At 41.4% G+C, this 22,458-nt stretch overlaps 2 non-coding genes across 2 annotated transcripts; both read left to right on the forward strand.

Moving 5' to 3' along the window:
- The first annotated feature begins 3,212 nt into the window (after window positions 1-3,212).
- LOC141634899 (small nucleolar RNA R71) lies at window positions 3,213-3,318 on the forward strand. Its single transcript, XR_012539615.1, has one exon. It is a non-coding gene; the product is annotated as a small nucleolar RNA R71 (small nucleolar RNA).
- Window positions 3,319-18,424: 15,106 nt separating this feature from the next.
- LOC141636293 (small nucleolar RNA R71) lies at window positions 18,425-18,531 on the forward strand. The gene has a single exon (XR_012540914.1). It is a non-coding gene; the product is annotated as a small nucleolar RNA R71 (small nucleolar RNA).
- The last annotated feature ends 3,927 nt before the right edge of the window (window positions 18,532-22,458 follow it).

A 22,458-nucleotide genomic window follows, 5' to 3' on the forward strand; every position in this document is an offset into this window, starting at 1 on the left:
CAAGATAAGGGAGTGGTATGTCAATTCTCTTGTAGTAAACAATTTTCCCAACCCCATGGCTTCAAAGAAGGCTTTTGTTTGCTCAAGGACACCCAATTTGTTCAAGGCATCTTCACATATGAATTTGGTGGGTAGAAAGGATTTCCTAGCATACTTGGCAAATGTATCCCTATGGGAGTTAGAAATGAAAATTACCTCCGGATAGTTTCATAATTGAGCAATTTCCGGAGTTGTTGATTTTGTTGCTTCCAAGGGAGGATTTTTTTGTTGTTGAACTTCCAAGTTTGCACTAGCAACCACCATAGCCAATGATTTGCTTGAAGGCATTGCTGCCTTTTTGAGAGTGCCTTTGCCTTAAGTGCCTTTGTTGATCCTTTTGTTCTTGCCATTGATGATTATACCAAGAAAAGATTGAAAATCTTCAATTTTCAATTATACCCAAATCGATTTTAAGATGAAAGGCTTTGCCTTTGTATTTCAAAAATCGACTCAAAGGTTGAAGATTTTGGTGCTTGGATTGATTATTGTTGGAAAAGGAGTGATTAATTGTTGTTATAAGGAAGTTTGGATTTTATTTTGTTGAAGTTGGTTGAGGAAATCTTGTTTTGTGATGGACAGGATGAGGGTTTTGTGGTTTTGGTAGTGTTTTGAATTTATGAATGAAGGAATGAATGTGGGAGGGGTATTTAAAAACACCCGAAAATTTTGAAACTGCAGGGGAAGACGGGCGTTTTTCCTTCGGGACGCTCGGATTCTGCCTATTCTGGGTTCAGGAATTCTCGCCTAAAGACGGGCGTCTTTCAGCTGGGACGCTCGGATTTTTCAGTTGCAGGACGAGCGGATTCCTCTGAAGACGGGCGGATTTTGTTACAACAGGTTTTCTTATTTTGCACTGGCAAAAAGACGGGCGTCTTTCTGTAAAGACGAGCGGATTCGTCTAGACGAGCGTCTTATCTGCTGGGACGCTCGGATTCTCTAACAGTCCCAAATTTTCAATTTTGCAGTTAAATTGGACGGACGAATTCTGCCAAAGACGCTCGGATTCCCTAGAGACGAGCGGATTCCCCTGAAGGACGCTCGTATTCTCCCTGGTCTACCCGGATTAAGTTCCATCCGTGCACTTGCATATCCCGTGTCATTTTTCATTCTTCAAATCCCGTGTTCCTTATTGTAGGGGCTGCTAAGGCATGAATAGCCTAGGCAATTGCTATCCCCACACTAAGCTAAAGCACTACACATCAATTAAAATCATTAGTCCCTCCCTCACTTCTCTAAAAAATGATTATTACCTTGATCAAAGCATAAAAATCCAAAAATGACAAAAATGCAATGTAAGAATTAAAATGTGAGTTAGGGAGTTAGAAATATTTACAAATGGTGGTTTAGGGAGGACACCACCAAACTCTCATCCTTAGTGAGATGTCATGGGGGCATGTCCAAGGTGTTGTTGATGTTTCTAAACACCTTGAAAAAGTAGTCAAAAGCTTGTTCATTGTCATGATAAAGATCTTCAATAGACCTTTGCCCTTGTTGTCCTTCATTTTGGTCTTTATTGATAGCATTACCAATATAGGGATTGAAAATCCCTTCAAACTCATCATCCCAAAGACCACAAACTTCATCTAATTGATCACTAAAGATCTCTTGAGTTGATAGAGACAACTCTCCCACTTTCTTGTCTTGGCCAAGGAGGCCGTCCTCTTCATTGCTTGCCTTTGGTGAGCTTTTCAAGCTCTCTTTGTTACAATTCACTTGCTCTTTGAATGGAGCATCATCAACTTTCTTCTTCCATTGGAATTCCGACTTCTTCCTATCATCGTTCCGGCTATAATGATCAACCATAAAGCATGGTTCATGCAAACGGGGAGCTCTCATGGTCTTGTCAAGATTGAAAGTTATCCTCTCATCTCCCACTTCTAGAGTGTGCTCTCCATGCTTCACATCAATCACCGCACCCGCGGTGTGCAAGAAAGGTCTACCTAGAATGATCGGAATATTGGAGTCTTCTTCCATGTCAACAATGACAAAGTCCACCGGGATGAAAAATTTCCCAACTCTTACGGGAACATCTTCCCATATCCCTAATGGTGTCTTTGTCGATCTATCGGCCATTTGGAGTGTGATATTGGTGCATTTAAGCTCTCCCATCCCTAACCTTTTACTCACCGAGTACGGCATAACACTCACACTAGCCCCTAGATCACATAAGGCTTTGTTGATCGTGGTGTCGCCAATGGTACACAGTATTGAGAAGCTTCCCAGATCTTTAAGTTTTGGAGGTGAACTCCCTTGAAGTATTGCACTACTCACCTTTGTGAAGGCGATAGTCTCATGATTCCGGATCGACTTCTTCTTCGTGAGGATGTCTTTCATGTATTTTGCATAGGCCGGCACGTGATTGATTAATTCCGTGAAAGGAATCGAGACTTCTAAATTCTTCACAATCTCCATAAACTTTCCAAGTTGGTCATCAAATTTGGGCTTGGCTTGACGACTCGGAAAACAAAGTCTAATCACAATGGGCTCCTTCTCCTTGACCTTGTCTTCATTTTTCTTTGAAACTTCTTCTTTTGATGGTTCTCCATCCTTGGAGTTTTGCACAATTTCTTCTTTGTCACTAGCTTCCACAACTTCATCCTAAACTTGCTTCTTTGGTGCTTCATATCTTGTACCACTTCTCAAGTGAATGGCACTAACCGTTTCATGTCTTGGGGGATTACTTTGAGGTGGTAATTGCCCCTTTTGTCTTTGTGAGTTTGAAGATGCTAGTTGAGTCAATTGGGTTTCCAACATTTTGGTGTGGGCTAGGATGTTGTTGATGGTGATTTCCTTTGCTTAACTATTCTTTTGCATTTGAGTGAAAAACTCTTGTTGATTCTTTTGCATTTGGAGGACCGCTTTTTGAACATCAAAACCTTGGCCATTTTGTTGATTGTATGGAGTTTGATTTTGGTAACCTTGGTTTTGGTTGTAATAGGGTCTTTGATTTTGGTTTCTCATGGGAGATGGGGTGTATGTTCGTTGAGGGTTTTGAATATTTTGGCTTTTGTATGAGAGATTTGGGTGGAATTTGGTGTTTTCATTGTAATAGTTGGAATAAGGGGTACCACTCTTGTATGCTTGAAAAGCATTCACTTGTTCATTTGTTGAGAATGTTTCTTGAGTCTTCATAAAGACTGTTCCAAAATTGTTGTACCAAGAACCACTCGCTAAGTCCATGGTGAGGACATGAGCGGCAAATTCCCTTGAATCGCTCCCAAGCTTCATACAAAGATTCTTCATCTCTTTGCTTAAACCCGTAATTTGAGCTCTTAGCATGTTAGTCTTTTCCGGTGGATATAACTTTTTGTAGAAAGCTAGAGCCAATTTCTTCCAAGAATCAATTCCGAGAGTAGCCTTATCTAGGCCTTTCAACCATTGTTTCGCGGTGCCAATTAGAGAAAAAGGAAATAAGACCCATCGAATTTGGTCTTGAGTTACACCGGTTTGAGATATCGCATCACAATAGTCACAAAAAGTCTCCATGTGAGAGTGAGGGTCTTCACTAGGCATCCCCCCAAATTGGCTTCTTTCGACTAATTGGATAAATGTGGATTTGGCAATGAAATTTCCGGTTAAGTGTTGTGGTGTGGGAGTACCATTGGGTAGGTTCTCCTCGGTTGGTACGGAATGTGATGAAAATTTAGGCATTGTGGGTTGATTTTGTGTTGGGTTTTGTGTTGGGTTATCACCTTCTCTTGTAAAAGGGTTGATGAACTCAATAGTATTTGGTTGAATATCTACAACCTCACCAATACCTCTCAAAGTTCTCCTAGCAAGTCTTCTATTGGTTGTCAAAGTCCTTTCAATTTCGTGATCAAAGGGTAACAAGTTACCTTGTGATCTTCTAGACATGCAAAATATCAAACAACTCGAAAATAATTAGAACAAACCTTAAGGAGTTTTACTTCCCCAAGGCAAAGAAAGACACAACTAATAACAATAGAAGAAAATCTAAATCAAGTTAACACCGTCCCCGGCAAAGGCGCCATTTTTGGTCGGACTCTCGAGGAGGTTTAGTTTTCGGTACTTGTCGTTAGGAGCACCTAGACCAAAACACAATTTATAACTTCACAAACAATTCTACAATTAGTAAAGAGGCAAGTAAAGGTCGGATCCCAAGGGACGGGAATTGAGATGAGAGTTTCTATTGCAACTAGTGGTGTCTAAGGGTGTCACAATTTAGGGTTTGAAGTAGAAGATCACTAAACTAAATAGCAATAAAAATAAACAAGCAACATGAATTGAAAGGGATGTAAACAATTGATAAAAAGCACTAGGGTGTCATGGGGTCATAGGGGATTCATGGGAATTGATCATACAAACATATTCTCAAATTATAAGCAAGCAATTATTATTGTGATGGATCGAGTTGGTTTATATCTTACAATCCTAGGAAAGTTTGGGTCCCGGAGCCGAATCGATTAGATTGTACAACACCTACAAGTCGACTTAATCTTCCCTACTCAACTATATGCATGGTCTAATGAGACTCGAGTTGGTTTATGTCTTACAAGTCTTATTGAAAAGTTAGGTGATGGGTAAAAAATGCAAGGATCATCAAACATAACATGTGCATAAGTTGAGATCACAACAAGCAAGCAAATAAACTATGAAAACATATTAATTTAAGCATGAATCATCCCCCATGTTGGTTTCCCCTAATTACCCATTAACCCTAGCTAAGGAAACTACTCACTCATTATCATAATGAATATGCTAGCAAGGTTGTCAATCATACCAACAAAGTAAAACATGAGGAATAAAAGAAAGTGATTAACAATAATTAAAAAGGGATTAAGAGAATTATACCTACTAATGATTCCAATAATAAAGCAAAGAATAATAGAAGTATTTGATGATAGATTGGAAGATTATCAATCTCCCAATAATAACCCAAATAGTCTTCAATTACCCAAAACAAAGGATGAACAAGAGAGAGATTAAGGAAATGAAACTTGTATTAAAACTTGATTAAATGTTGATTACAAGATTAAAGAGAGATTTGATTGATATTAACTACACTAAAGATTCCTAAGAAGAACATGCTCTTCTAATTAGACTAATGAGGTATTTATAGTGGGATTAGTTACATAAATTAGGGTTTACTAAGGGCTTAAATGACGATTAAGTCCTTGAGGAATCGCCAGTCTCTAGGGAGACTTTGGTCTCCTTTTCGCCGGTCTTAGAAAAAGATGCGCATCCTTCCTTGAAGCTTGTAGAGGACGAAATAGCTGTAAGGGAATCCAGGCGTCCAGGGCACGGGACGGGCAGATTTGGGTGTTTCTGGACGGGCGTCCAGAAGGGGAAGATGGGCGGATTGTGGGTGTTTTGGATGGGCGTCTTGTGGAGGAAGACGCTCGGATTGTGGGTGCTGGACGGGCGTCTTGTGGACAATCCGCTCGGATTGTCTTAAAGCTTCTTTCCTTCTTCTTTTCTTCCCTTTTCTTCATAAAATCCTTGAGGATTTCCTCGGGGATGCAAGGATCTTTTCTCATCATTGCCCATCTACTATAGTATGTACAAAGGCCTTCTAATCTTGTCTTCTCTTTGATGCTTGGTCATTGAATTCAATCAATTTAGCCTTATTTTGCCATGAAAATGCAAGGTTTGCACTCCTTTCCTACCAAGGACACAAAACCCCAAAGAATATGCAAAACAAAGGACTAAAGATAATAAATGACCCAAATATGCACTAAAAAGCATAGGGACAAGGCTAATTCGGGGACTAAATATGCTCTAATTATGGTCACATCAATGTGTTTGTGTTTTTGAAAGATAGAAATGAATTGTAAAGGAAGGGGTTGTCCCGTGCTGGTTAAGTACAGGTCTGGGACGCTCGGATCCTAGTCGGGACGCGCGGATTGCCTTACAGGACTTCCTGAATTATCAAACCAGTGCCAGGACGCGCGGATTCTCTTCAGCTCGTGCGGATTTCTGAGGAGATGCTCGGATCATTCTTGGGACATGCAGATTTCCTTACAACTAAATTTCACAAGTTTTGAACTTCCCAGGACGCGCGGATCCTTGTCAAGACGAGCGTCCTGAAGATGGGGACGAGCGGATTGAAGTTGGCTTGTGCAGATTTCCTTACAGGATGTTTTCTTTAATTCAAACTTTCCCAGCTCCCACGTCCTAAAGCCAGGACGCGCGGATTGGTGATGGGGATGCTCGGATCCTCTTCAACTCCCACGAGCTCAGGTCTGCTCGCGCGGATACCTTTTCCCATGTCATTCTTTCTTCTTTTCCTTTAATAAATGTTGTGGGTGCACTACACAGGCTTGGTTAGCCTAGACATTTTCCATCCCCACACTTGATCAAACACTACACATCAAAACACGTTAAAATACCTCCCTCACTTGCTCTCATGTCAAAAATCTTGATCAAAGCACAAAAATGCAAACCCAAAAATGACAAAGATGCAATAAAGGAAATGAAATGCTAGTTAAGGGGTTAGAATATTTAAAAATGGTGGTTTAGGGAGGGCTCCACCAAACTCTCATTCTTGGATGAGATATCAATGGGGCAAAGCCAAGGTGTTGTTGATGTTGCTCAACACCTTGTAGAAGTAGTCGAAGGCTTGCTCATTTTCATGATAAAGATATTGCGTAGATCTTTGTGCATCGTTTTCTTCATTGTTGCATTCCGAGTCAAAGTGATGATAAGGATAACCAAAGCCTTGGTCTAATTTCATAGTATTTCCAATATAAGAATCGACTAATCCTTCGAATTCATCGTCCCATAGACCACAAACTTCATTAATGTAATACTACGGTTTTATGTATCTAAGGGTACTCTATCGAATGGGGCTTACTCTGTCGAGTAAGTAGTTTTTGACACAAAACAGTAGACTGCCTGTAGGGTACTCGATCGAGTAAAGGTCACTCGATCGAGGAGGTGACTTACTCGATCAAGTAAGTGTGTTTTACGGGCTGAGTTTGACAGGCTTTGTTAGTGATACGAGATTAATATAAAAGGGTTTATTGTTATTTCTTAAACACTTTTCAACATCTTAAACTTTTCAAGTGACGATTACAAGTTATATATCTTGCTTCTCTCGTATCATTGGCAAATCCCTAAGCTGCGTTCATCGGATCATCTTGTTCTTTACATCGTTTCGATCGTCGTGTTGAGGGTAAGTTCCTGGTATATTTTATGTTGGGTTCCGTTGTGTTTCTTTAAAACCCTAATTGGGTATTGTTGGGGGGGTTTTGGGTGATTTATATGAATGTGGTAGTAATTGCATGTATGTATGTTATAGGAGGAGGTTTCGTTAAGGAAAGATTCTGATTTAGCTGCTTGATCGTCTGTTGGTGTTTGCTTTCCAGGTAGGGTTTCCCTACACAGTATTGGCTACATAATGTGTTGGTGATTGTTAAATAATTGTAATGTTGGATTGGTTTTGGTGATTGTTGATAGTATGTTGTTGATTGGTTGTGTATCTATTTGTGATCTTCGGGGTGCATCCCTGGCTGAGTGGAGTCACTTGTGTAATACTCCGTATTTATAAGTCTTGGGGTACTCTATCGAGTAGCCCTTACTCTGTCGAGTAAGGGTAAGTTGCGAAATAAAATAGTTTCTGACCTGTTGGGTACTCGATCGAGTAGCTGGGGTACTCGATCGAGTAAGGGGGTACTCGATCGAGTACCTTGGGTACTCGATCGAGTGTCCGGTTTTACGGGGAATTTTCTCGGGTTTTGTTAATTATGCGATTAAGGTATTTAAGTATTGTCGTCATTGTTTTAAATCACTTTTACAAAACCTAAATCCCTGTTTAAGAGAGAAAGCAACCAGTTCATCTTCCTAATCGCATTCTTAGCAATTCCCGGAGTTCAGACGGTAAGTTCTTGTCGTTATTCGTATCGTTGAGTTCCTTGCGTCGAGGGTAAGATCTATGTACCCTTTTTATTGTTTTTCCCTTGAATTGGTTAAACCCTAATTTAGAGATTGGGGGTTTTTGTGTGTAGTATGTGATGTGTAGCCTCTATGTGTTATATGATAGGAGGAGGGTTCGTAGAAGAGGCTTTTTGATACAAATTGTTGATACCGTCTCGATTGTTGTGCTTTCGGTGTAGGATTTCTACTCGTATTAGTCCTATAATTAGGATATTGGTGATGTCTTTGTATTTGGTTGTTTGATATATGATTGTACTTGTGGTTGTGGTTGTGATTGTTGTTGATGGTTCTCGAGATGCGTTCTCTACCGAGTGGGGTCACTTGCGGGAGTGACTTCACGCCCTAGTTTCGCCCCTTCGTGGAACCCGCCACGGAAGGGGATGTGCACATTAATGGACAGGGTTACCACTCACTATGTGGAGCGGGGATTTGGTGGGTACGGCTGCGGTCCCCATCGCGTGGTGGTCCAGGTGGACGGTCGGGATTGAGATGATGGGAATTGGTTGGTTGTGTGTGTGTGTGTGACAGTTAAGCTGTCCGTTTATCTTATTATTGTTATACATGTTGATTGTGTGATTAGTACTGACCCCGGTGTTGTTTTGTAAACCTGCGGTGATCCATTCGGGGATGGTGAGCAGATATTGAGCAGGTATTGAGATGAGTACTGGGATAGCTGGGATGCCACGACATGATGATAGGAGTCTTCCGCTGTAGCCTTTAGTTTATTTACATTTAAGTTAGAACAGTCATTTTGAAATAATGTATCGTACGTTTGGTTTGGTTTTGAGGATTGTAACTATTCGCTAAACTATTTATAATAAACGTTGTTTCTTTATTGTTGTTTGATTATCATTGCCTCGGGTAACCGAGATGGTAATGTCTTCATACCTGAGTGGTCCTGGTAAGGCACTTGGAGTATGGGGGTGTTACAAATGGTATCAGAGCAACGATCCTGAAACCTGTAACCAATGAACTTAATGAACATAGGGAGTCAATTAAAATGAACCCGGGGTAAAAGTTGTGGGAGCTAGTGCAAAGGCTTGGAAGACGTCCTAAAGTCGCAGGGGTCGCCCTACAACTTTGAACCGGTCACATGGGGGAAGTGTTTGTCGAGTCGTATGTGTGTTTGGTTAACTTGTTTACGAATGTGATGGAATGTGTTAATTGTTGGATGTTGAAGTAGAAAGTTGAGCATTTGAAAGAAAATGGTGATATGAGGAAACTTGTTGATGAGATGATAACATGTTGGATGATTTACAATGTGGCATTTAATAACATGATGAAATGGTTTCGTAGGTAGTAGAAAAGATGCGTAGTATGCTTATTATGATATAATGTGGTTTATAAAGTTTAGCATGTTAGCATATGATGTAACATGCGGGTAGCTTCTATGAATTAGTGTTACTCGATCGAGTGGGACTGACTCGATCGGGTGGGGTTTTGGCGATTTTGAGTCCAGAATCGAGTTTTGGGGCACTCGATCGAGTAACTAGGGGTACTCGATCGAGTAGGGGGTCACTCGATCGAGTAGCCTAGATACTCGATCGAGTAGGTAAGATATCGAAGGTCCGTTTGGGTGCGAAGTTTGGGTACTCGATCGAGTACGTGGGGCACTCGATCGAGTAGCCCGTTACTCGATCGAGTGTGTTTGGGAACTCGATCGAGTGGGTTCGGGCAGCGTGTTTTCGTGTTTTGAGGTTCAAGACGTGTGTTTATGTTTACCCTTTCTTATATAGCTTCAAGATGCCGCCCAAGAGAACTGCTTTGTATGCGAGAGCTGAGCTTATGACCGTGGATGACATCGTTAAGATGTTAGAGCACCAGGATGCTCTTACTGAGACCCTGAAGAGAGTGAATGAGGACAAGGATAAGAATAAGGAGAAGGAGGATGATCATTCTAAAATCAGCCTCTATATTGCGAGGTTTAACCCGAAAGAGTACAAGGGAGTTGGGGAGCCCAATCAGCTTGATAGTTTCTTCGAGAGAAATGGAGAACATCTTAGACTTGGTTCATTGTCTGATGAGATGAGAGTGGAACAGCTGCGTTCTATCCGAGGGAGGCAGCGGGCAAGTGGTGGGATTCAGTGAAGGTGAGTGCTAAGGAAATATATACCAACCAAGGCTTACCTGCTATACCTTGGGAGGAGTTTCGTAGGGCTGTGAGAAAGGAGTTTGTACCGGAACATGTGAGGAGTAAGTTGAGAGAAGAGTTTGATGGTTTTAAGATGACATTTGAGATGTCGTGGGTGAGTACTACAGTGTTTAATGAGAAGTCTAGGTATGCTGAGGACATGGGTTTGAGTGAGGAGAATTTGGCATTGAGGTTTGAGAGGGGGTTGACCACCAAGATTATGGATAAGTTACCCGTGGGGATCCTTGCGATGTTAAGGAAGCTTACGAGAGGGCCGGGAGAGCGGAGAGGTTGGTGGAGATGGCTCGGGAGAGGTCAGGTGGTGAGAAGAGGAAGTCTGAGAGCGAGGGTGGTGGCCAATCGAATCACAAGAAAGGCAACCACAATCGCCTAAAGGATTTTCTTCCGGGTCCGGGGTTTAGTCTTTGGGGCTTCCTTTGGGCGTGGCCGTGGAAGTGTGAGTAATAGTTGGGGAGTGACCTGCTATGGTTGTGGTGGTGTAGGCCACAAGAGACATGAGTGCACGAGTGCACCGGGATCCTTTCAGAGACCTGCACAGAGCTTCGCGAGCAACAGACCGGCTGGATCATGGCCAAACCGGGGAAGTCAGAGTTACCAGAGTGGAGGCAACCGCAACGGCGGTAATTTTATCGAAAACACCGACGAACAACAACAACAATCAAAGGTCGGGTGCTAAGCCGACCGCATCAGCCAGTACTGTCCAGGGAGGTGGACAGAAGACCAGTGGCAAGTTATTCATGATGGAGAAGAAGGCAGCTGAGGAAGATGCGCACGTTATCACCGGTACATTCCTTGTTAATGGTATTCCTACCTTTGTTTTGTTCGATTCGGGGGCTTCTCAGTCGTTTGTGTCTTCGAGTCATGTTAAACAGTTGGGTTTGAGAGTATATGAATCTGTTAGTGAGCAAGTTTTCATACCTTCGGGTGAGTCTGTATCGTGTGGGAGGTTGTTTAGAGATGTATCTTTGATAGTTGGGCAAGTTGATTTCCCTGTAGACTTGCTAGAGTTTCCTTTTAACGGTTTTGAGATGATAGTTGGGATGGATTGGTTAGGAAAGTATAAAGCTAAGATAGACTGTCATCAAAAGAAAGTGTCCTTAAGAGGTCCAAAGGGTGTTAGTGTGTCTTATCGTGGGTTTCTAGTCAAACCCAAAGTTAAGTTGATTGCAGCTGTTACCTTGAAGTCTTATCTGAGGAAGGGATGTCCTTTGATCTTGTGCCATGTGAGAGATGACCGGATAGAGATTCCGACAGTTGATGAGATACCAGTGGTGGGAGAGTTTGCAGATGTTTTTCCGGAGGAGATTCCGGGGTTGCCACCGAAGAGGGAGATAGATTTCACCGTTGAGTTGAAGCCAGGGACGGGGCCAATCTCTAAGGCACCGTACCGTATGGGTCCTAAGGAGATGGAGGAGCTTAGGAAGCAGTTGGATGATTTGATAGAGAAGGGATACATTAGACCAAGTGTATCGCCTTGGGGAGCACCAGTTCTTTTCGTGAAGAAGAAAGATGGGAGCTTGAGGTTGTGCATAGATTAGGGGAGCCGAACCGTGTGACGATAAAGAACAAGTATCCTTTGCCAAGGATAGATGACCTGTTTGATCAGTTGAGTGGTGCAACAGTCTTTTCTAAGATTGATTTGAGGTCGGGGTACCATCAGGTGAAGATTAGAGAGGTGGACATACCAAAGACAGCTTTCACGTCGAGGTATGGCCATTACGAGTATGTGGTGATGCCGTTTGGGTTGTCTAATGCGCCGGCAGTGTTTATGGATTTGATGTACAGAATCTTCAGACAGTTTTTGGACTAGTTTGTAGTGGTATTCATCGACGATATCTTAGTCTACTCTAAGACTAAGGAGGAGCATGAGGAGCATTTGAGGATCGTGTTGCAGACTTTGAGGGATCATGAGTTGTATGCCAAGCTGTCCAAGTGTGAGTTCTGGTTAGAGAAAGTTGCTTTTCTGGGGCATGTGATCTCTAAAGATGGGGTAGCTGTGGATCCGGCGAAGATTGAGGCAGTGACAAAGTGGGAAGCACCGAAGAATGTTGCTGAGGTTAGGAGTTTCTTGGGTTTAGCTGGATACTACAGACGGTTCGTGAAAGATTTCTCCAAGATAGCTAGACCGATGACAGCGTTGAGGAGGAAAGAGAACAGGTTTCGTTGGGATGAGAGTTGTGAGACGGCGTTCCAAACATTAAAGGAGCGTTTGACCACAGCTCCTGTCTTAGCATTGCCTGAAGGGAGCGAGAATTTTGAGGTTTATACAGATGCCTCGAAGAATGGGCTGGGATGTGTGTTAATGCAGAATGGTAAAGTGATTGGCTATGCCTCTAGGCAGTTGAAGCCTTATAAGGAGAATTACCCTACTCATGATCTGGAGTTAGGTGCAGTGGTGTTTGCTCTCAAGATTTGGAGACATTACCTTTATGGAGCAATCTTTAAGGTATTTTCTGATCACAAGAGTCTCAAGTACATCTTCACGCTGAAGGAGTTGAACATGAGACATAGGAGGTGGATGGAGCTGATTCGCGATTACGACATGGAGATTATCTACCATGAAGGGAAGGCCAATGTTGTTGCTGATGCTTTGAGTAGGAAGAGTGTACATTCCTTGTGTACAGCTCTATCTTTGATGAGGCTGAGGGATGAGGTAGCGAGCTTTGGGATACATATGATGCAGAAAGGAGATGCCATGGGTGATATGACAAAGACATCCGGAGTTCTATGATGATATTCGGATAAGCAGGCTTTGGATCCTAAGATAGTGGAGTGGAGAGCTGGAGTAGAGAAAGGGACAGTGTCCCGGTTTTCTATTCATACAGATGGTAGTTTGAGGTTTGATGGTAGGTGGTGTGTTCCTAATGACGAGGAGTTGAAAAAGACAATCATGACAGAGGCGCATTGCACACCATATTCAGTTCATCCAGGTGGAGACAAGCTATACAAGGATTTGAAGAAAACGTTTTGGTGGCCTGGGATGAAGAAAGAGACATCTGAGTTTGTGTCCACTGTTTGACATGCGAGAGAGTTAAAGGGGAACAAATGACGACCACAAGGTAAGATTCAGTCTTTAGAGGTGCCTGAGTGGAAGTGGGAATCCATTTCCATGGATTTCATTGTGGGTTTGCCAAAGAGTCAACAAGGTAACAACATGATTTGGGTGATAGTGGATCGTCGACCAAGTCATCTCACTTTGTTCCAATGAAAGATACATGGACTAAGGCACAATTGGCTATGGCCTATCGAAAGAACGTGCTTAAGTTACATGGAGTCCCTAAGGACATAGTGTCTGACAGAGATGCGAGGTTTATATCGAGGTTTTGGAAAGAGTTGCAGGAATCGTTGGGAACAACTTTGAAGATGAGTACAGCATTTCATCCTGCGACAGACGGGCAGACTGAGAGAACAATCAAGACACTTTAGGATATGTTGCGAGCTTGTGTGATGGATTTTGGGGGTAGCTGGGAGCAGAGGTTGGACTTGATAGAGTTTTCTTACAACAACAGCTATCACACCAGTATTGGCATGGCACCGTTTGAGGCTTTGTATGGGAGGAGATGTAGGAGTCCAATCTGTTGGGACGACAAAGTCTTGAGGCGATGGTTTTAGGACCGAGAGATGGTGCATGAGATGGTGGAACAGATTAAGATGATCGGGGAACGGATGAGAGCAGCCCAGGATCGACAAAAGAGTTATGCAGATCTACATCGTCGGGACATAGAGTTTCAAGTTGGGGACAAAGTTCTTTTGAAAGTGTCTCCTATGCGTGGGGTTATGAGATTTGGGAAGAAAGGCATGCTAAGTCAGAAGTTTATAGGGCCTTATGAGATCTTAGAGCGAGTTGGGGAAGTTGCTTAACGTCTGGCTTTACCAGCTGCGTTAGAGAGAGTGCATAATGTGTTTCATGTATCGCAAATGAAGTATGTGAGTGACCGTCACATGTGTTAGAGGCAGAGAGCTTAGAGCTAGATGAGTCCTTATCATATCTTGAGGTGCCTAAACAGATTCTAGACCGAAAGATTAGAAAGACTAGGAGTGGTGAGACAGTTTTGCTTAAGATCCTTTGGTCTAACCATGAGACCGAGGAAGCTACATGGGAGCCAGAGGAAGCTATGAAAGAGCGTTACCCTTTCCTCTTTGATCAGGTATGTATGGTTACGGGGACGTAACCTTGTTTCTTTTAGGGGGGTAGGAGATGATCGCGAGCAGTTTTAAGAGTTTTATACACCTTTTATATGTAGTGTCGGTATGTTTGTCGGGATGAGTTGGGTTAGTATCATGTCTTATGTTGAATTTTGTTTGGCTTTTGAGTCGGGAATGTTGTGGGAGTACCTTTGTTTAGTAGTGGTTTGAACTTCGGGGACGAAGTTCCTTTTAAGGAGGGAAGACTGTAATACTCCGTATTTATAAGTCTTGGGGTACTCTATCGAGTAGCCCTTACTCTGTCGAGTAAGGGTAAGTTGCGAAATAAAATAGTTTCGACTGTTGGGTACTCGATCGAGTAGTTGGGGTACTCGATCGAGTAAGGGGTACTCGATCGAGTACCTTGGGTACTCGATCGAGTGTCCTATTTTTACGGGGAATTTTCTCGGGTTTTGTTAATTATGCGATTAAGGTATTTAAGTATTGTCGTCATTGTTTTAAATCACTTTTACAAAACCTAAATCCCTGTTTAAGAGAAAAAGCAACCAGTTCATCTTCCTAATCGCATTCTTAGCAATTCCTGAGTTCGGACGGTCGGTTCTTGTCGTTATTCGTATCGTTGAGTTCCTTGCGTCGAGGGTAAGATCTATGTACCCTTTTATTGTTTTTCCCTTGATTTGGTTAAACCCTAATTTAGAGATTGGGGGTTTTTGTGTGTAGTATGTGATGTGTAGCCTCTATGTGTTATATGATAGGAGGAGGGTTCGTAGAAGAGGCTTTTGATACATTTGTTGATACCGTCCCGATGTTGTGCTTTCGGTAGGATTTCCTACTCGTATTAGTCCCATAATTGGGATATTGGTGATGTCTGTATTTGGTTGTTTGATATATGATTGTCCGTGGTTGTGGTTGTGATTCTTGTTGATGGTTCTCGAGATGCGTTCTCTACCGAGTGGGGTCACTTGCGGGAGTGACTTCACGCCCTAGTTTCGCCCTTCGTGGAACCCGCCACGGAAGGGGATGTGCACATTAATGGACGGGGTTATCGCTCACTATGTGGAGCGGGGATTTGGTGGGTACGGTGCGGTCCCCCAGCGGGTGGGTCCGGTGGGACGGTCGGGATTGAGATGATGGGAATTGGTTGGTTGTGTGTGTGTGTGTGTGTGAGCTTAAGTGTCCGTTTATCTTATTATTGTTATACATGTTGATTGTGTGATTAGTATCGACCCGGTGTTGTTTTGTAAACTGCGGTGATCCATTCGGGGATGGTGAGCAGATATTGAGCAGGTATTGAGATGAAATCTTTGGGATAGCTGGGATGCCACGACGTGATGATAGGAGTCTTCCATTCGTAGCCTTTAGTTTATTTACATTTCAGTTAGAACAGTCATTTTGAAATAATGTATCGTACGTTTGGTTTGGTTTTGAGGATTGTAACTATTCGCTAAACTATTTATAATAAACGTTGTTTCTTTATTGTTGTTTGATTATCATTGCCTCGGGTAACCGAGATGGTAATGTCTTCATACCTGAGTGGTCCTGGTAAGGCACTTGGAGTATGGGGGTGTTACAACTTGTGGGAGTGGCTTCACGCCATTGATTAGCCCCTTGTGGTTCCCGTCACAAGGGGGATGTGCACATTAATGAGCATGGGTTTATCGCTCGATGGAGATGAGCGGAGATTTGGTGGGAACGGCTGCGGTCCCCCACTGGCGGCGAGGAGTACCTGTTGCGATGGGTACTCTGGCAGGGCAACACACTTTAGTGTGTAGTCAGTTGTGTGGAGATTGGGGATGGAGACTGGAGATTTGTTTTAGTTGTTTGTGATATTGTTCCTTTATGGTATTTTTTTTATGTAATCAGTACTGACCCTGTTAATTGTTTTAAAAACTGTGGTGATCTATTCGGGAATGGTGAGCAGTTGTTGAGTAGGTATGATGGCTTATGCGAGGGATAGCTGGGATGGAGTCACCACCGGTCTTAGAGTCTTCCGCTGTGTTTATTTAGTTGTTTGAGTACTTTGGTTTTTGGAGACAGTTGTATTTCCTTCTGACAGTTTTTGGAACCTTGTTGTATCACCTAAACTTTATTATCATTTAAATACGTTTCTTTATTGTCTATTTGAGTATCATTGCCTCGGGTAACCGAGATGGTGCCGTTTTCATACCTTAAGTGGTCCTGGTAAGGCACTTGGAGTCTGTGGGTGTCACAATTAGCTTGTTCCCCAATGATGTCATGAGTTGACAAGAGCATCTCTTCTTTCTTGTTGTCATGGCCAATGAGGCCTTCTTCATTACTTGACACGATGGGTGAGCTATTCAAGCTCTCATTGTTGTTAAAAATTCCTTGCTCTCCGAATAGAGCTACTTAAAGGTCATCCACTTTCTTCTTCCATTTGGGTGGTGTTTCTTTACCCATAGCTTGATCTTTCCATAGAGATTCTAACGTCTTTCTATCACATTCTCGGCTATAATGATCGATCATGAAGCATGGCTCATATAGTCGAGGAGCTCTCATTGTTTTATCAAGACTGAAAGTGATTGTCTCATCCCCTACTTCAAGTGTGAGCTCACCATGTTTCACAGCAATTACCGCTCTCGCGGTGTGCAAGAAAGGTCTCCCTAAAATGATAGGAATGTTGGAATCCTCCTCCATGTCTTCAATGACAAAGTCTACCGGGATGAAGAATTTGTCGATTCTCACGAGCACATCCTCCCATATCCCTAGAGGTATCTTTGTTGATCGATCCACCATTTGAAGAATAATGTTCGTGCATTTGAGCTCTCCCATTCCTAGCATCTTACATACCGAGTATGGCATGACACTTACACTTGCTCCAAGATCACATAATGCTTTGTTGATTGTAGTGTCGCCAATGGTACATAGAATAGAAAAACTTCCCGGATCTTTGAGTTTTGGAGAGGAACTCCCATGAAGAATAGCACTACTCACTTTGGTAAAGGCAATAGTCTCCAACTTTCGGATGGATGTCTTCTTGGTAAGAATATCTTTCATGTATTTTGCATAAGCCGGAACATGATTGATCAATTCCGTGAATGGGATTGAAACTTCTACGTTCTTCACAATTTCCATGAACTTTCCATGTTGCTCAACAAACTTAGGCTTAGCTTGACGACTTCGGAATGGAAGTCTAATCACAACAGGCTCTTTTTCCTTAGCCTTCTCTTCATTCTTCTTCTTTGAAATTTCATTGTTAGAAGGATCTACCTCTTTAGATTTCTCCACAACTCTTTCTTGTCATTAACATCCACAATATCTTCATCAATTGACCTCTTCGGCCCCTCGTATCTTGTAACACTTGTCAAATGGATGGCACTAACCGTCTCATGTCTTGGGGGATTACCTTGAGGTGGTAATTACCCCTTTTGTCTTTGAGAGTTAGAAGATGCTAATTGAGTCATTTGAGTTTCTAGCATTTTGGTGTGGGCAAGTATGTTCTTGATGGTGATTTCTTTGGCTTGGCTATCTTTTTGCATTTGGCTGAAAAATTTTTGTTGGTTTTTTTGCATTTGGAGAACCGCTATTTGAACATCAAAGCCTTGGTCATTGGATTGGTTGTAGGAAGGTTGATTTTGGTATCCTTGGCTTTGGTTGAAAAAGGGTCTTTGAGCTTGATTTCTCATTGGAGGTGGGGTGTATGTTGGTTGAGGGTTTTGTACATTTTGGCTCTTGTATGAAAGATTTGGGTGAAATTTGATATTCTCATTATAGTAGTTGGAATAAGGGGTGCCACTCTTGTATGCTTGGAAATCATTCACTTGTTCATTTGTTCCCCTACATTCACTTTGCTCATGTCCCAAAGTTCCACAACTCTCACATACTCCACTTAGAATTGAGGATGATGCCACCATAACATTGACATGTTGTTTGGGTGATTTGGAACCTTCATCAAGCTTAGCCATAGCCTTCTCAAACTTCAAATTGATGATGTCGATATGAGCACTTAGTAGAGCACCCAATTTTGTGATAGAATCTAACTCATGCCTTCCTCCTCTAGTGGCCTTTCGAGGCCTACTATATTGGAAATTATGAACCGCCATCACTTCGATTTTGGCCCATGTTTGATTGTCATCAACCTCGGTAAAGATCCCACTGGATCCCATATTGAGCACATTACGTGAGTCTTCATATAAGTCATTCCAAAATTGTTAAACAAGGAACCACTGACTAATCCCATGGTGTGGACAAGAATGAAAAGTGTCCATAAATCTCTCCCATGTTTCATATAACGATTCCTCATCCCTTTGCTTGAATCCGGTGATTTAGGCTCTCAACATATTTGTCTTCTCCGGAGGATAGAATTTCTTGTAGAAGGCAAGTGCTATCTTCTTCCATGAATCAATACCAAGGGTAGCCTTGTCTAGGCTCTTCAACCATTGCTTTGCGGTACCGATCAAAGAAAAAGGAAACAATACCCATCGGATTTGGTCTTGAGTAACTCCGGTTTGAGAAATTGCATCACAATAGTCACAAAAAGTCTCCATATGTGAATGAGGGTCTTCACTAGGCATCCCTCCAAATTGACTTCTCTCAACTAGTTGTATGAATGCAGATTTGGCAATGAAATCACCGGTTAAATGTGGTGGTCTAGGAGTACCGTTTGGTATGTTTTCCTCGGTTGGTACGGAATGAGATGAAAATTTAGGCATCGTGGGTTGATTTTGTGGTCGATTTTGAATTGGGTTATCCTCTCCTTCTCTTGCAAAAGGGTTGACAAACTTAATGTTATTTGGTTGAATGTCCATAATCTCTCCAATACCTACAACTCTTGAAGTACCTCTACCAACTCTTCTATTGTTGGTTAAGGTCCTTTCAATCTCGAAATCAATAGGTAATAAATTACCTTATGATCTCCTAGTCATGCAAAATATCAAACAACTTGAAAAAAATTAGAACAACCTTGAGGAGATAGACTTCCCCAAGGTAAAGAAAGACACAAATTGGGTTGAGATGAGGTGTAATCTAAACTAATCAACAAGATGAATGAAAATAAAGTAAAGCAATAAAAGGGGTTTGTAAACAATTGACTAAAAGCACTAGGGTGTCATGGGTTCATAGGGATTGATGGAAATAGATCATACAAACATGTTCTCAATTAGAAGCAAGCACTTATTGTTGTGATGAGATCGAGTTAGTGTATATCTTACAATCCCTAGGAAGATTAAGGTCCCGGAGCCGAGTCGTCTAGACTGTACAACACCTACAAGTCGACTTAGTCTCCTCCTATTTAACTCTATGCATCGTCTAACAAGGCTCGAGTTGGTTTATGTCTAACAAGCCTTATTGAAAAGATAAGAGATGGGTAAAAAATGCAAGGTTTCGTTGTCTTGCATTTCATCAAACATAACATGTGCATAGGTTGAAATCACAACAAGCAAGCAATTAATTATTAAAGCATATTAATTTAAGCATAGATCTAATCCCATGATTGATTCCCCTAATTCCCCATTAACCCTAGCTAAAGGACTACTCACTTATGATCAAGTTCAGCATGCTAATGAGGTTGTCAATCATACTAACAAAGCAAAACATGCTGAATAAATGATGTGATTAACAATAATTAAACAAAGGTAAAAGGCATTATACCTACTTGAGATGATCCAATAATAAAGCAAAGAATAATAGAAGTAAACTTGATGATTGATAGAAGGTTGTCAATCTTCCAATAAACCCAAATAATCTTCTAATTACCCAACTAAACTAAGAACAATTGAGAAATTAAGGAAAGATTAAGATGTGATTAATATTGAAATGTGTATTACAACTTTAATTAAGACTAAATTAAGAGAAGGATTATGATAAGATGTTATTAAGAGTTGATAATAATTTAGGTAGTACAATGGGGTATTTATACTAAAATTAAGTACAAGGATTAGAGTTATTAAGGGCTTAAATGGCTATTAAGACCTTAAGAAAAACATAACAATCTTGCTCATCTCGAGGGACATGCGCGGATCGTTTTACAACTCCCACCTGGATCCCCTCGTCCTCTCCTGAAGCACGGCTTATTCCTGTAAGAAGATCCACTCGGATTGCCTAGGAGACGCTCGGATCCTGCCTCTGGGACGCTCGTCCTGAGCTCAGGCCGCTCGGATTGTGGCACAGGGTTCTCCTCTTGTTTGGCTCCTTAGCAATCCACGGGTATCGTGTTGGGGATGCAAGGATCTTTTCATCATTGCCCATTTCACTTCATTTATTTGCTTAGCCCTCTAGTGTCGGTCTCCTCTTTGATGCTTGGACATTAAATGCGATCCATTTAGCTCCAATTCGCTCCATAAATGCAAGGTTAGCGATCCTCTCCTACCAAGGACACAAAACCTCAAAGAATATACAAAATGGGTAACTAAATATAAGAAATGACCATGATATATGCTAGAAAGGATGAGAACGAGGTTAATTCGAGGACTAAATGTGCTCAAATATGAGTCACATCAAAGCTTTGTAAAAGGCCTAGTTGGGACGAGCGGATATTTTTTGTTGTTTATTATTTCTTTGTAGACCTTGTGTTAGCCCGAGGGTGCTTTGTTGTCTTTGCTTTTTTTGCTGTTGTTTTGACTCGTCTATTGCTTGGAAAGAAAGGTGAGTCATCTTTTTTTTTTATGAGCTTTTTTGTGCTGGATAAGATTGGGTGGGTTTGCCCTTGCCGTTGTTTGCTTTTGTTTTGTATTTGCAAGTGTTGTTTTTTTGGGTTTTTGTCTGTCTTGCGCCGTCGTTATGCCGAAATTTTGCTGACATTGTTTTTGTTTTGGTTTCAAGTGAGTGTTCGGGGGCTGCTAGTGTAGGAAATATCGGTATACTTCCTCTAGAAATTTTAGGATTATAACGAAATTATAATAATGAAATACTAGTCATAAACGAATTTACATAAACAAAAGAGAAGAGATTAAGAATAAACCTTTGGTCCTAGCAATATGGCCTAAGAACAATATCGAAATCGATATTCTCCTAATCGTTGCACCCAAAATGTTATGAGAAATGCCCCTCAAATTGCTAGAATGAGATCCCCAAAATTGTTAATTATTTTAGGGTTTATGTTTTTGTGTGATGAGTGAAAATTAGGTCAAGAAAAAATCAGAGAAATGATCTCCTACCCTCTCCATATAACCGAAAAAAAATGAGGAGGAAATTAGGAAGATTTTATTTCCTTCTTTTTTTCCTCTAATTCGGTTTGACCGAGCAACCAAAAAAATGAGGATAAAATCCTCTTATTTTAGTTGTTATCTTAATGTATAAAAAGTGTGTATCTTTTATAAATTGTCAATTATGTCGACATGTATTAATAAGTCCACACACAACCGCTTGCAGTCGATTTATTAATACCGGTCTGTCAACATTTACACTGACAATATCGTATAATATATACATTAACTATAAATATCGCATATTTATAATTTGTTAATTAAATATAACCGATTATGTTTAATTAAGAATTAACATCTTAATTCGTTTAAGCTAACATTATATACATTAATTAAATATAACAGTTTATATTCAAATTACGAATTTGATAGTTAATTCGTCTCAGCTAATATTATATAATTGTATTAAATAATCGTCTCATCATCACATTGACTAACTGTTTAGTCAAATATATGGACTAACCTTTTAGTCAGGCATCAATGTGATTATATTTTCATACAATCACATCTCTCATACACATCCTTTAGGTGTGACTTTTAGGGACCAGTTGATCACCGCCATCAGTATGATTATAACGTCAAACTTCTAGCAAGCTAACCGTTATTAAGTAAACGTTAATCAACTGATAAAATACTAAGTATACCCTTGTGAACCTATAAGAGATTTATATAAGATATCACATTAACTGTGGAGGACACAAGCTCCAACAGCTAGGCCTGCTGGGTCTGAGGTTGAGGCCTTGGAGGAGGAAAAATATCCAGGAGGAGGAGGAGAGACGACTGTCGTTATTTCTCCGTCCAGTTGTGTTTCTTCTTGGTGTCCATTGATTACGTGTTGATCATCGGCTGTTGTCTGCAGAGAGTTGGACTTCTGATGATTGGGGTTCAACATCTAGACATCGCACTGTGTTGCAGCTTCCAATCATAGCTGAATTCTGATTACTAGGGTTCAACATCGGGGTGACATCCTATGTTGTGGTTCTCACTCATTGCTGAATTCTGATGATTGGGATTCACGATCGGGGCGATGCACTGTGTTATAGCTCCTGATCATTATGCTGTCCA

The sequence above is a fragment of the Silene latifolia genome, chromosome Y (genome assembly GCF_048544455.1).
Source record: "Silene latifolia isolate original U9 population chromosome Y, ASM4854445v1, whole genome shotgun sequence".
NCBI lineage: Eukaryota > Viridiplantae > Streptophyta > Magnoliopsida > Caryophyllales > Caryophyllaceae > Silene > Silene latifolia.